Source organism: Cervus elaphus, chromosome 31, assembly GCF_910594005.1.
Source record: "Cervus elaphus chromosome 31, mCerEla1.1, whole genome shotgun sequence".
NCBI classification, from domain to species: Eukaryota; Metazoa; Chordata; class Mammalia; order Artiodactyla; family Cervidae; genus Cervus; species Cervus elaphus.
This window is the reverse complement of record NC_057845.1, coordinates 18,732,440-18,748,536: the sequence shown is the minus strand read 5'-3', so window position 1 is coordinate 18,748,536 and position 16,097 is coordinate 18,732,440. Positions and strand designations below refer to the sequence as shown.

At 35.7% G+C, this 16,097-nt stretch overlaps 1 long non-coding RNA gene across 1 annotated transcript; it reads right to left on the bottom strand.

The window, feature by feature from the left end:
- Nucleotides 1-1,638: 1,638 nt before the first annotated feature.
- Nucleotides 1,639-15,194, bottom strand: LOC122687548. The gene is made up of 3 exons (XR_006339168.1): nucleotides 15,097-15,194; nucleotides 3,860-3,865; nucleotides 1,639-1,708 (listed from the first exon to the last, which is right to left on the bottom strand). It is a non-coding gene; the product is annotated as an uncharacterized LOC122687548 (long non-coding RNA).
- Nucleotides 15,195-16,097: the final 903 nt, after the last annotated feature.

Here is a 16,097-nt window from a genome sequence, read left to right as displayed (position 1 = left end):
TTTTGAAATGCAAGTGAATGGCTTTATATTAGCCAGGGCCGATCCGGTGGCTCAGATGGTAAAGAACCTGTCTTCACTGCAGGAGACTTGGGTTTGATCCCTGCATCAGGAAGATCCCCTGGAGAAGGGCATGGCAACCCGGTCCAGTATTCTTGCCCTAAGAATTACAAGGACAGAGGAACCTCACAGGTATAGTCTATGGGGTAACAAAGAGTCAGACATGACTGAGCAACTAACATGTTCACTTTCAAGTACATTCAAAATATTAAGAAGAAATAAAATTATCCCCAGAGTCAAGTATTAATAGCACAGTTTCAAGTGAGGAATGTGCTAGAATTTGACCATGATGGAGACTATTTACAACTGTAGTTTTTTTTCTTTCCTTCTTTTCTTTTTGTTTCAAAACTTTTTTCCTTCTTTAACTTCATATATTTTTTATATTAATTTTTATATCTAGTTATCAAATATTCTATTTGTGTGTTTGGTTGTTTGTATTTTTTTACATACATTCATTACCTGACTTTTCTTATCTACAAAATGTACTCTTCCATTCCTCTTACTTGATAAAGACACAGAATTAAAGCCAATTCTTTTCCTTTATCATAGGAATTTAATAGCAATTTTTATTCAAGGGTCTTAAAAATAAATTAAGTTTAATATCTCATAAAGAAAAATGCTGGTACATTAACTTACATAATACTGTATATTTTTTGGCTAGTTTTCAGGAAATTTATCTACTCAACAGATAGAGTAATTTACTTAAAAATAAAATTAAAATAATTGTAGAAACTATAACTTTAAGACATAGGCTGTAAATTCTATTCATAGAGTTAACCACCACAAGAAATATAACTGTTAAAAGCAAAAGAATAGAGAAAGGAAAATGTAGATTAGTAAACATCATCTTGAATATATCTTATCATACGTTATGCTTTAGGAGAAAGAGACAGAAAATAAAATTTAATGAGTAGTTGTCTAAGTTCCTCTACCATTTAATGTTCTCCAAATTAACTTTCTGAAGCTAACCAGAAAGAAAACCTGTCAGGAGATCAAATTTTATAACCTGCATGAAAAGAATGATTCTTCAAGAATTTCAGTTAGAAATGATTCTTAGGAATAAATGTCAACAGACAATATTGTTTGCAGTCAGTTCTTATTAAAGATATACCATTCAAGGTTTAATATGAATTAAGACTGAAATTACCACAGAAATGCTGTAAAGAGGTGTTTTGTTTTGTTTTGTTTTGTTTTTTTCCTAGTGTTTGTTACCATTTTCTCATTTCTCACAACTTGTATCCAGTTGAAGATCCTGGCTTTGCACTCTGCAGATTCTCTGCACCCTGAATGATTTTGCTTCCTCAAGGCCACAATCCATTACATCTGTCTCAGCTTGGTGGATGCTCTGGCCATGGTTCTCTTTGCACTGAACACTGCTGGCACATTCATTTGGCCTTTTAAACTTGAAACAACAGGAAAGTTAGAAATACAGAGGATTCAATTCAGTTCAGTTGCTCAGTCATGTCCTACTCTTGTGACCCCATGAACCACAGCATGCCAGGCTTCCCTGTCCATCGCCAACTCCCGGAGTCCACCCAAACCCATGTTCATCAAGTCGGTGATGCCATCCAACCATCTCATCCTCTGTCGTCTTCTTCTCCTCCTGCCCTCAATCTTTCCCAGCATCAGGGTCTTTTCCAATGAATCAGCTCTTTGCATCAGATGGCCAAAGTATTGGAGTTTCAGCTTCAACATCAGTCCTACCAATGAACACCTAAGACTGATCTCCTTTAGGATGGACTGGTTGGATCTCCTTGCAGCCCAAGGGACTCTCAAGAGTCTTCTCCAACACCACAGTTCATAAGCAACAATTCTTCAGCACTCAGCTTTCTTTATAGTCCAAATCTCACATCCATACATGACTACTGGAAAAACCACAGCCTTGACTAGACGGACCTTTGTTGACAAAATAATGTCTCTGCTTTTCAATATTCTGTCTAGGTTGGTCATAACTTTCCTTCCAAGGAGTAAGCATCTTTTAATTTCTTGACTGCGTGAATATGGAGGATTAGTATAGAGGACAGTGACTGACTTTATTTTACTGGGCTCCAAAATCACTGCAGATGGTGATTGCAGCCATGAAATTAAAAGACGCTTACTCCTTGGAAGGAAAGTTATGACCAACCTAGACAGAATATTGAAAAGCAGAGACATTATTTTGTCAACATAGGTCCGTCTAGTCAAGGCTGTGGTTTTTCCAGTGGTCATGTATGGATGTGAGAGTTGGACTGTAAAGAAAGATGAGTGCAGAAAAATAGATGCTTTTGAAGTGTGGTTTTGGAGAAGACTCTTGAGAGTCCCCTGGACTGCAAGGAGATCCAACCAGTCCATCCTAAAGGAGGTCAGTTCTGGGTGTTCACTGGAAGGACTGATGTTGAAGCTGAAACTCCAATACTTTGGCCATCTGATGCGAAGAGCTAATTCATTGGAAAAGACCCTGATGCTGGGAAAGATTGAGGGCAGGAGGAGAAGGGGAGGACAGAGGATGAGATGGTTGGATGGCATCACTGACTCGATGGACATGGGTTTGGGTGGACTCCAGCAGTTGGTGATGGACAGGAAGGCTTGGTGTGCTGCGGTTCACGACTGAGCAACTGAACTGAACTGAATATGGAGGATTAATATTGTGCAAAACTGAGATTAACTAGGAGTGATTATCTTTCCAGCTAAGTTGGGTTTTAACCTTTCAATTCTGAACAAACACTAATTATATACTTGCCACAATCTTACCTCAGGAAATAAGGGTAAGCAAAAAATAATATTCTAACCTGACATCATTTGATATCATTCTAATATGTTTGTGGGGGAGGAAAGAAACAATAAAAAGATAATAATAACATGATATGGAAAAATTATATGGTCATTAGGTGTTATGTAACATGTGAGCCCAAAGAACTACAAGAAAAGCTGACATTGTATATGTTACCTCCTGGTCACCTAATAACATCACTAACAACTGAATTCATCCATAAAAATGTTAACTTCAAAGGGGCAGAAATGCTTTATTTTCATAACTGTTGTACTCCAAGCACCTCCCCCCATAAGATTACTAAGTTTTCAATAAATATCTATCAAAATAATGAATGAAATACTTTAAGGTTTTTGAGCAAAAATCATATTCTCAGTGAATTCAACTTTCTTATTAGAACTTCAAAGAAGACAAACAAAGGTATGATCACTTACATAATTCTCAACAATACTTTTTACTTCTTGCAGCCTTAAACTTAATATATATATATATATATATACAATCAAAACACTGTAAAATGGGGGACATTATTTTTAACTTAAATTTTGGAATCTGTACACTTCATATTTGTTAGGATTTTAATCAAAGAACTGCCCTAGTTTTCATAAGACTTTCTCCTGTGCTCTTTTTTTTTTTTTTTTCTCTCTTAATCTCATCATTTGCAATCAATTCTGGAAAAAGTCTTGAGAGATTATCATCTGACTGGTCATTTTGCTTTGATGAACATAGTTGGAGTTTCACATGCTTTGTTGTGGTTCAGTTGTTAAGTCCTATCCTACTCTTTGGGACCCCATGGACTGTAGCATGCCAGGCTTCCCTGTCCTTCACTACCTCCTGGGGTTTGCTCAAACTCATGTCCGTTGAGTTAATGATGTCATCCAACCATCTTATCTTCTGTCTCCCCCTTCTCCTCCGGCCTTCAATCTTTGGAGTAAAGGAATAGCCAAGCAGAAAATTCAGATGACCAGTAACTTAAACTTCTGGAAGAGAGAAGAGAGGAGGAGGTAAATCTGCCTTCCTCCCACATAAACTGCTACTTGTTTAGCAACTCACCTGCCCCTTAGCACCTTAGAGACAAAGACTGTATTCTCTTTTTGAAAAATGAAACACTATCATATCTGCAAATATGAAACTAACAATTAAAATTCTTTTAAACTTAAAGCCTGAGCATCGCCATTTCTTTTCTCAGAATATCCTTATGAAATCATCAAAATTCTTCCACTTCCCAGGAGTTTCTATACGAAAAACTGAGAGAGACGGAGGCTAAAAATCTCAGTCCACCTCCCAGCTGGCTGGTTGTTCAAGCAACTCAGAATGTGTCCTGAGTTCACTTCCACACAGCTGTGCTCATTACTTTACACATACAGATATAAAGAAAAAACTAAAAAAGAAATATATTGAAGAAAATTCTGGATATTGAAAATATAAAAAGCAAATGATAGAAAATATTTTTTTACCAAGGATTAGAGTATTTGATTTAACTGATCAGAACTGTAAATTAAATAGACATGAGTAATGCTGATATTTAGGATAAGACAGAATATTGGTTCTGCTAAGAAATTATTAATCTTGAGAGTATCTTGCTTTTATAAAGACTTTGGCCCTTTGAAAATTTATTCAATGATTTGGGATTCTTTTTACCTTCATTATTTGTTTAAAATGTTATAGAATTACGGTATTCTCTATATACAACTTTCTTTGTACAATTTCTGTTGGAATGAGCCCTGTTTCTTAGAGAAAACTATAGATTCTGAATCATATTGTTTCATATGAGAATAAAAATGTCTTCTATATGAATGCAATTAAAAATGGCCAATAGATTTTCCAATTAGTTGTTTCAATATAATGGTCATAAATTCATTATAGAGCAAAAATGCAAAGAATCTTCCATATCCCTTTTCTTTAAAAGAACAGAAATAATATATTTCAATTCACTTATTTATCACATACTTTTAATATGCTGCTATTTTCTTTTTCTTTTTATTATTTTATTGTGAACACTTTCCAAGTCATTAAATATTCTTTGAAAATTCAGTGTTTCATGATTGTATGATAACTTGACCTGTGAATGTACCATAATTTTAAAAATAATACTTTATGTCCTAACTCCTAATTAATCAATTTGTCATTTAATAATGTGATAGAGATCACTGTTTAATACTTATAATATCAGCTAGATCATATTTGATGTGAAAAACTTGAAGAAAAATGACACAATCAAAATCATGACAAATTAAATATTTATACCTGAGATGTTGAACAAGTAAAAATTTATACCCAAAATCACATTGCAAAATTCAGAAAGCAAAAGGAAAACTTCATTTAAAAAATGATAAGCACATTGCTGAATTTTAAAGTAGAAAAATTATCCAGGGACCAGTAATAAAAAGGAATCCCACAGTAAACAGTAAGAGATACACTTGTTTACTTCCAGGAGGTAACTCTCTCAGATCTATTAACTATCTTGGTGCTGGAGATTTGTAATCCCTTACAGACAAGATATAAGCCCACAGATACTCTGGATAGGAAATCTGGAACTAGACTCCCTACATAATACAAGCTGGTGGGAAAAGACTGAATATCAGAATACCTGAGCAGGGACAATGCTTCTTTTTCTGCCATTTAGGCATGAAAGAAACATTTGGGGATAGCAGAGTAACATGACAAACTCATATTCTAATGGGAATACATGAAACAAAGCTTGCCTACAGCTTGGACAGGGTAGACTGCTATGTGACAGTGAAGTAAATTTTCATCTCATAAAATCCATTCAGTTTTTAGACTATTGTTAGAATAACCCAGATTTTATCCTAATACACTTACTATTTAAATGATCTGTCTTAACACGTGATTAAACTGTCCACAGTATTAAAGGACAGATTTTGCACTATCATATAGAAAAATGTGGTTTTATTTTCTGTTTAGGACAGGGAAGCCTGGTGTACTGCAGTCAATGGAGTCGCAGAGTCAGACAAGATTGAATGACTGAACTGAACTGAAGCTCCTTATGAAAGCTGTTGTTTTGCTGACATTTTTCCTCAAAGTAACCAACATATAACAATTTACTAAAGACAAATAAAAATGTATTTTAAATATCTTTCATGGATTCTGCCTGATTGTTCAATTTTCTTAATTATTTGTGAGAAAGATTTTATAATATCAATAAATATGCTTAATATAACCTAGGTGTGAAGGGTTAATGGTGGGCAGATAACTCTTGACTTGAATTTATCAAGAGTTCATATGCTGTTGATCACACAATGCAAAAAAAATTCAACCCCAATGTTTTATTGAAATATAAATATCACAAGAGATGCTTTAAATAAAACTACTGTGAAGTATTTCTAAAATTAACTAGCCTCCCTTTTGGACACCTCTACTTTGATCACAAAGTTCTTTGTGTTCCTGCTTTCTGAAATTATGTTAATAGCTTCTCCAGTGTCTTATTTTTCAAAATAATTCAACCCTGGTTCTTAAAGACTATTATACAGCAAAGCCAGAAGAGCAACAGTGACCTTTGCCTATCACATTCTCTGAGAAAGTAGTTCAGCAACCATTTATGGTCACTCAAAGCATATCATCGATGCCTCTCACTGTCCATACTTCAGCTTTAAGTACTTCATCCATTTGTGATATTCAAATGTGGAATTTCACTGTATGCTCCTCTGTGATAGTTTTAAAGTATGTTCACTAATCCTTCAACACCTCTTCCTCAAAAAATGCAATCTAATTTCCCTGTCCTAGTGACTTGCTTACATAAAACAAAAGTATCACTTCACAACACTTCCCTCACTACATTGCTCAAATTTTGATTTTTTAAAAAAATTTTATTATTCAATAATATGTACGACAGAAAAAGTGGACTCTGTATTTCCATGTGGACCAAAAAAAAGGTTGATTTTTGTATTTATGGTAGTGTGACTTTATTTTTCTTTTAACCTTTGCATGGTTTTGACATTTCACTGAGTCTTCCTTAATCCTAGACATGTCACTGTTAGCTGTGTGAAAGCTCTAGAGGGTGGCTTTATGCTTATTTTAAAAGGTGATTGAAATATACTGTCATCTAGGGTCGGGTCTTCTCTAATTAAGCAGAAACATCTGGTCTCCCTCAAGGGTCTATGTTAAATAGTTTATTATTAATTTTGTATGTTAATGACTTGGAACCCTTTAAATTTATGAAGCCAGCAGGGTTATTATTTTTGTCAATGACGCACATTACTTGAAAAAGTCACTACAAATTAAATGCTTTTTTTTTTAGTAATAGAACATTGACATAATATGAATATAACTTGAAGTTGTTCATAAAAGTTTTAAAAATTAACTCAAAATTATTGTTTAATCAATAGAAAATATTCTTTATTGGAAATACAATTATACAATTTGAATCAGCAATACCAGGAAAGTTATTTTTACAAGATAAATATACAATTATATTTAAGAAAGAAATTTAAAAATATATATATTCAATAGCAATTAACTAGTAGAATTGGATGTTTACCCAAAATTTTTAATATTGGCTATATAATTACACAGATGTGTTTTTATTTTTTTTATTTTTTTATTTTTTATTTTTTTTTAATTTTTTTATTAGTTGGAGGCTAATTACTTCACAACATTTCAGTGGGTTTTGTCATACATTGATATGAATCAGCCATAGATTTACACTTATTCCCCATCCCGATCCCCCCTCCCACCTCCCTCTCCACCCGATTCCTCTGGGTCTTCCCAGTATACCAGGCCCGAGCACTTGTCTCATGCATCCCACCTGGGCTGGTGATCTGTTTCACCATAGATAGTATACATGCTGTTCTTTTGAAACATCCCACCCTCACCTTCTCCCACAGAGTTCAAAAGTCTGTTCTGTATTTCTGTGTCTCTTTTTCTGTTTTGCATATAGGGTTATCGTTACCATCTTTCTAAATTCCATATATATGTGTTAGTATGCTGTAATGTTCTTTATCTTTCTGGCTTACTTCACTCTGTATAAGGGGCTCCAGTTTCATCCATCTCATTAGGACTGGTTCAAATGAGTTCTTTTTGACGGCTGAGTAATATTCCATGGTGTATATGTACCACAGCTTCCTTATCCATTCGTCTGCTGATGGGCATCTAGGTTGCTTCCATGTCCTGACTATTATAAACAGTGCTGCGATGAACATTGGGGTGCACGTGTCTCTTTCAGATCTGGTTTCCTCGGTACAGATGTGTTTTTAAAGCCAGTGTTTTAGGAAGTAGCTATAAATGGTTCAGAATATGTTTTAACCTCTAAGGAACAATGGCAAGATAATTACCAAGCTCAACAATAAATTGTAGTTTTGAATATTTTTTCTTGTATACGAACACTGCTTTTGGATTGTTTTATAACTATCAACAAAATTTGCTCAGAAACTTTTAAGATCTCCTTAAAAATATGGCATAGAAGTCTATTATTTGTGTAAATATATGCTTATAACTGCCTGTGTTATCAGAACCATGATTAAGTTTAGTATAATCTCTTCCACATTGCCTCCTATTCACATATTCAAAGTGTTAATTTTCTCAAAGTCATTTTTCTGAGTATTCTTACATTCTGTTCTCATTAGTGATAATTTATTACATGCTGAATCTCCCAGCCTCCTCTAGATCAAGACCATAGATATTTCACCTCTATTATCCACATCTGGCACAGGTTTAACATTTCAGGTTATCCTTCCTCTTTCTCCTTTGACTCCTCTCTAATTTGTACATAGCCAATAAATTTTCATGATCCAAGGTACCTAAGTGGCTGCTGAGAAGAAATTTAATAATTTTATCTAGCATTCTCTTGTGTTTTGAAACAAGGTGTGATTGCTCTTGCTATTGACACTTTTATTCATATAATTTCTCATACTATTTTTTTAATTGTTTATTTATTTTTAAGTTATTTATTTATCTGTTTGACTGCACCAGGTCTTACTTGTAGCATGTGGGGTCTTTAGTTGCAGCATGCAGGATCTCTGACCAGGGGTTGAATCCGGGCTCCCTTAGAAGTGGGAGCACAGAGTCTTAACCACTAGACCACCAGGGAAGTCCCTAATTTCTCATATTATTTAGCAATTCCAATTTTATAGTGAATGAAGTCAATTTATATTACAGAAATAAAGAAAAACAACAATATGTCTTTTCATATAAACTTGTCCTCTGTCAGAGATGCTACCAAGCCTTACGAATTTTCAAGTTTAAACCCAGAACCTGACACAATATTTCTTAAAGACTTCATTTTCAAAATCTTCGTAGATATTCTAACTCATTATGTATATATAGATATCTATCTGGTACATAATTTTTTTTAAAAACCTAACTTTGGTGTTCATACTATATTGGGTTTTTCTCAAAAATATCTGTGAGAAACTCATAGTAACCTCACACCAGCAATGTTATATAACTCTAAATTTTTGAAGCTATGCTTCTGAATATTTAGGGGGAAAATCAGAATGGTAATGCTCCTTAATAATTCTCTTTTGGCTAAAATGTTTTAAATATATATGAGTTAAATATAATTTTATAGTATGTCTAAAGATAATTAAAATTAGGTTTTGATAGATTGCCATGTGAACTTCTAGTTTCAGAAATATCATTAAGGAATATATTTGTTACAGACAGGTTTTCTGAGAAAGAGTAGCTGAGGAAAAAAGCTTATGGGTTAGAGTTTTATTTGGGAGTGTAATCCTATCTAAGCTGACATTCTGACTTCTCAAAAGCCAATAAAGATACGAATTGTTGAAAAGGAAAGTTTGCTTTATTTCAGATGCCAGCAACCCTGGGGGTATGGTGGACTCCTATCCAAAGGCCACCCCCACCCCGTCCCATTCAGGGAGTAAGAGCTTTTATAGACAGAGAGGGGGGTTACATCCGAAAACAACACCATCACCTGAAATTGGTTTGACAATTGACTGGCAATCATCTTCAGGTCACCGGTGGTCTGACCAGCATCATTGTGGCTGTTTTAAGTCCAGTTACTCTTCAGTTTTAGGGCCTGCTCATTCCCATTTCCTTGAGGCCAATTTTCAGAATCGCAGCAGCTTATACCAGAGCTTGGTCATCATGTAGTCATGGACACAGTCTGGTCATCTTTTTCCACCTGTGGGGTTTCAGTATCTACAAGACAGCTCACAGGCTATGGATCAGAATATCATCTATAGCCCTTGAAGAGGAACTAAATGTCCTTGACTTAGGTTAATGACTAAACTGTTATTAATCTTTTTGGACTGTTTTCTTTTGTTTCTTCATTTTCTCACTTCTCTGATTAAACCTATTCTCTGGCTAAAGTTTTTCCACAGACAAAAGGCAGGTGGAGGACATGGGAGGGGCAATGATGTCCTGATCCATTTTAGAAAGAGCTAATAAAGAGAGCAAACACCATAATGTATGTTACCAAGTCAGCCATGGTTCTCAAAAACACAACGGACTGCTCCATCTGGGGACTTCTTAAGGGAGGCCAAATGGAATGATCATATCTTGGATTCTTCATTTTTGTGTTGGAGGGGGGATTGCAGCAAGTTTAAAGACATTTACTTATTGATCCTTCCTTCCTCAACCCCTCACTGGTCAAAGTTGAATGTATAAACCTTTTTACTCCTGCAATTCTGACCTGTGGTAAATGGATCCACCAGGTGACCTCAGGAAGAAGCTAGAACCTTAGCCAACTCCTTTGACAAGTGTGCATTCACAGTGACCTCTTTCCATGTCAGTCATCAGTATATGGGAGTATTAGTTAACAACTGTGTTATAACACCAGACTTATAGGTTTAAAAACCACAATTATTTATTATCTCAGCTCCTGGGGTCAGGAACATGTAAACAACTTAACTTGAGTATGGGTCAGAGTCACTCACAACCTATAAACTTATAGGTTTAAAAACCACAATTATTTATTATCTCAGCTCCTGGGGTCAGGAACATGTAAACAACTTAACTTGAGCACGTATGGGTCAGAGTCACTCACAAGTTGCAGTTCATCTATTGGTCAGGGCTGCACTCATCTCCCCTGGGGGAGGAGCCATCTCCAAGCTCACTCACATGGCTTTGGCAGATCATAGGTCCTCCTTGGTTGTTGGCCAGAGGTGGACGTTTCTGGCCACGTGCCTTTGTCCACAGAGTGATGAAGTGATTCACAACATGTCTGGTAGCTTTCCACAGAGAAATCCCAACAAAGCCAGAGTCTTTCTTTAACCTAATCTTGGAAATGACATCCCGCCACTTTTGTTACATTCTATCAAGTTCAATACACAGTTCAGGGGAGGGGGAAAAAGGGGGTGGAGGCATGATACCAGGTTGTGGACATCATTGTGATTACTGTGGAAGCTATTTTATTATATATATTTCATTCATGGCAAATAGATGTGGAAACAGTGGCAACAGTGGTTGACTTTATTTTTGGGGGCTCCAAAATCACTGCAGATGGTGACTGCAGCCATGAAATTAAAAGACACTTACTCCTTGGAAGGAAAGTTATGACCAACCTAGACAGCATATTAAAAAGCAGAGACATTACTTTGTCAACAAAGGTCTCTCTAGTCAAGGCTATGGTTTTACCAGTAGTCATGTATGGATATGAGAGTTGGACTATAAAGAAAGCTGAGGACCAAAGAACAGATGCTTTTGAACTACAGTGTTGGAGAAGACTCTTGAGAATCCCTTGGCCTGCAAGGAGATCCAACCAGTCTATCCTAAAGGAAATCAGTCCTGGGTGTTCATTGGAAGGACTGATGTTGAATCTGAAACTCCAATACTTTGGCCATCTGATGCGAAGAGCTGATTCATTGGAAAAGACCCTGATGCTGGGAAAGATTGAGGGCAGGAGGAGAAGGGGACAACAGAGGATGAGATGGTTGGATGGTATCACTAACTCAGTGGATATGGGTTTGGGTAGACTCCAGGAGTTGGTGATGGACAGGGAGGCCTGGCATGCTGCAGCTCATGAGGTTGCAAAGTCAGACATGACTGAGCAACTGAACCGAACTGAATCAATATTAATAATGTGGGCTATACCTAAAGTAACATTTGAATGTATTTATTTACCCTCATTAAATGCATCTGTTATTCCTTTTCTTGTACTGTATTTTCTTCTCTGTAGCTTCAGGAACAAGAGATTCTGGTAATGAAGGAAAAAGGACTAAGGTCACATTGTGGAGGTTCTTCAATTCATATTAGGAGCCTCTGTACTACTCTGGAAAGGAGAGAGAAATTCAGTGATAGCAACAGGAAAATATATAAATTATTTTGCATTTATATGGAAGTGATAGCATGGTGCCAAAGGCGTGGAAGAAGTTTAATGTTTTATTCAGAAGCTAGTGAAAATTGCAGTTATGGCAAAACTTTCCCTTAAGCATGTTGTTTTTCAATATTCAAATCTCTTGGTTTCTAAATTTTTATTTTTTCAATGGATTTACATATGATTAACACATTCTTCTCAATATGAAAGATGTTGAGATTTTGAATGAATATTTCCATGATGTGAAAACTTAAATTACCCCATTCTTTAAAAGTTTCCTCAAAGCTGAAATTCATCAATAATTCTGTTTATATTGTTTGAGTATATTACCTGTCATTGAATATCTAAAATATAGAGAAAACAACAAAAAGCTGTGTTACCGTATTTGTGACAGGTTGCATTTTTCTGATTGGGATTAAAGAAAAAAAAAGAAATTGGCTCAATTTCCTCAAGTTCCAAATCTCTTTCTTTTTTCCAAGTTCAGTAAGTTATTTGTTCTTGATCAGTCACTAACATTCACCATTATGATGATAGTGTGTTGATTTTTGAAATAGGCTAATAAAAAGCACTTTTCCCCCACTCAAGTGGTGTTTCAATTGAGAAATGAAAATGAGAAATTATGACCAACCTGGACAGCATATTACAAAGCAGAGACATTGCTTTGCCAGCAAAGTAGTTAAAGATGTGGTCTTTTCCAGTACTCATGTATGGACGTGAGAGGTGGACCATAAGGAAAGCTGAGCACCAAAGAATTGATGTTTTTCAACTGTGGTGTTGGAGAAGACTCTTGAGAATCCCATGGACTCCAAGGAGATCCATCCAGTCCATCCTAAAGGAAATCAGTCCTGAATATTCATTGGAAGGACTGATGCTGAAGCTGAAACTACAAAACTTTGGCCACCTGATGTGAAGAGCTGACTCATTGGAAAAGACCCTGATGCTGGAAAAGATTGAAGGCAGGAGGAGAAGGGGACAACAGAGGATGAGGTGGCTGGATGGCATCACCAACTCAATGGACATGAGTTTGAGTAAACTCCAGGAGTTGATGATGGACAGGGAAGCCTGGCATGCTGCAGTCCATGGAGTTGCAAAGAGTCGGACACAATTGAGTGACTGAACTGAGCTGAACATAACAAAATGTGATAATTATTATTGAAAGTATTGATCGGATAAACTGTAGTTTGCATTCATGCTCTTGAGTATCTTTTAATTTCTCTAAAGTTAGGCAATCATGATGATTTAGCCAAAAGCAGAGCTGGAAGAAGATAGATTCAAGTAAAGTTTACTCATAGCAAAAAGAAATTTAGGATACAGAGTTTGGGCACCTAGGAGAGATCAAAAGCAGAGTAGTAAGGGGCTAAAATATGCAAGCCCAGTTCCCTCCTCACCCCAAATACAGAAATTAGCTGAATCACACTTCCAGTGGGTGAGATGGTGGAGGATCATCAGCCAAAGGCTGTAGGAACACACATAAGGAAACAAAGGGAAAAAAAAAGATAAGCATTTAATGAAGGTAGATGGATACGTTTAAATGTTGCACTAAGTATAGCTTATAAACAGTTATGAATAGTGATAAAATATATGATAAAGGAGCTATTGATTTTGATGAAACCAGAATGCCATCTAAATTAAAAGATCACCAGTGTTGGAGAAACCTCAGTGAAAGCAACAATTTATATTACATTAGTTTAACACATTTTATGCATTTCTCCTTTATCTTCTTCAAACTTTTGAAATCTATGTATTAACTCAAACTAACAGAATTGAAGAAAATCACACTTACTAACAAGCAAGGGATTACATGCAACAGATTAGTATTAATATGGTTCACGAAGTCTTTATGAAGCTGGGTAATTAATAGCTTTCTAAAGAGAAATAGAGAGAAGTTAGCTAAGGAAAACTTTAGATTATTTCCAACAAACTATGCATGGACAGTTAGTTCTGTTAATTTGTTGTAAAATATAAGCCCAAGCAACCTTAAATGTTTTTAAAATACTAAATCATTTTAACAATTGTCCTTTTCCTTCATTAATGTAACCACCTGGTGGCACTGTTGATTAACTTGGAAAAAAAAACCTAAATTTTTGATAAATCCTTTTAAAAGAGCATTTTCTACATTAAAATTGCAAAATGTTTATGATTTCTGTTGCAATTGCATTACCTGAAGTTATTTGATGCTGGATTGCTGTTGCTAGAAAAAATGCATGAAAAATCATTTGTAAAATTTTTAAATGTAAAATACATCTTATTGAATATTTATGTGTGCAAAATTCAAAGACTTCCAAATGGATGTGCCTAATATTAAAAAGTAAACCAAAGACAATCATAAAGAAAATGATTGTGTACTTATTTAACTGGAGAAATATTTCCAAATGAGATTTATTTATTAAAAACAAAAATAAGACAAAAAGCATGTCTCATTTTCATGATTTGATTTCAGGTAATTTGTCAAGAAGACCACTGCTCTTTGACAGAGAGAGAGATACCAGAATCTCAAACATAATCTTACATATAATTCATTTATCTATAAGATTCTTTTCCAAATTCACTCACAACTTGGTTCCATGCCAATTGTGAGATTAAATGATTGTGGTGAACTGCAACAGCACTTTCTCTTTGCCTCATATATTATAAAAATCGTTGGAAAATGAAAAGTGTTAAATTAGATTCAGGATACACTGATAAATCAAGAAATCTTCAACTAGTCTATACTTTGTGAGAGCAGGATGTGACAGAATACTACTTTACTGAGATATTTTAGAATTCACTTGGTAGGTAAAGAGGAAACAGTGTCTTAAAACATTGAGGAATATTTTATAAATATGGTGTGAATGAAACTGAGTTCTTAACCACAGGCCATATATAACAATTGTCAGTTCACTTCAGTCTCTCAGTCGTGTCTAACTCTTTGCGACCCCATGGACTGCAGCATGCCAGGCTTCCGTCTTTATTGATCACCAACTCACCGAGCCTACTGAAAAACATGTCCATGGCATCTCAGTCTTTTCCAATAAGAAAGGGTCTTTCCATCCGTGTCTTTTCCAAATCGGTTCTTCACATCAGGTGGCCAAAGTATTGGAGCTTCAGCTTCAGCATCAGTCCTTCCAATGAATATTCAGCACTGATTTCCTTTAGGATGGACTGGTTGGATCTCCTCTCCATCTAAGGGACTCTCAAGAGTCTTCTTCAACACCACAGTTCAAAAGAATCAATTCTTTGGTGCTCAGCTTTCTTTATAGTCCAACTCTCACAGCCATACATGACTACTTGAAAAACCATAGCTTTGACTAGATGGAATTTTGTTGGCAAAGTAATTTCCCTGCTTTTTAATATGTTGTCTAGGTTGGTCATAACTTTTCTTCCAAGCAGCAAGCATCTTTTAATTTCATGGCTGCAGTCACTGTATGCAGTGACATTGGAGCCCAAAAGAATAAAGTCTCTCGTGGTTTCCACTATTTCCCCATCTATTTGCCATGAAGTAATGGGACCAGATGCCATGATCTTAGTTTTCTGAATGTTGAGTATTAAGCCAGCTTTTTCACTCTCCTCTTTCACTTTCATCAAGAGGCTCTTCAGTTCCTCTCTTTCTGCCATAAGGGTGGTGTCATTGGTGTTTCTGAGGTTATTGATATTCCCCCCAGATACTGTGATTCCATCTTGTGTTTCAACCAGTTCTGCACTTCAAATGATGGACTCTGCATATAAGTTAAACAAGCAGTGTGACATTACACAGCCTTGATGTACTCTTTTCCTGATTTGGAAACAGTCTGTTGTTCCATGTCCAGTTCTAATTGTTGCTTCCTGACCTGCATACAGATTTTTCAAGAGGCAGGTCAGGTGATCTGATATTCCCATCTCTTTCAGAATTTTGCATAGTTTGTTGTGATCCACACAGTCAAAGGCTTTGGCATAGTCAACAAAGCAGAGATAGATAGATGTTTTGTGGAACTCCCTTGCTTTTTCAATGATCCAGCGGATGTTGGCAATTTGATCTTTGGTTCCTCTGCCTTTTCTAACTCCAGCTTGAACATCTGGAAATTCACAGTCCATGTACTGTTG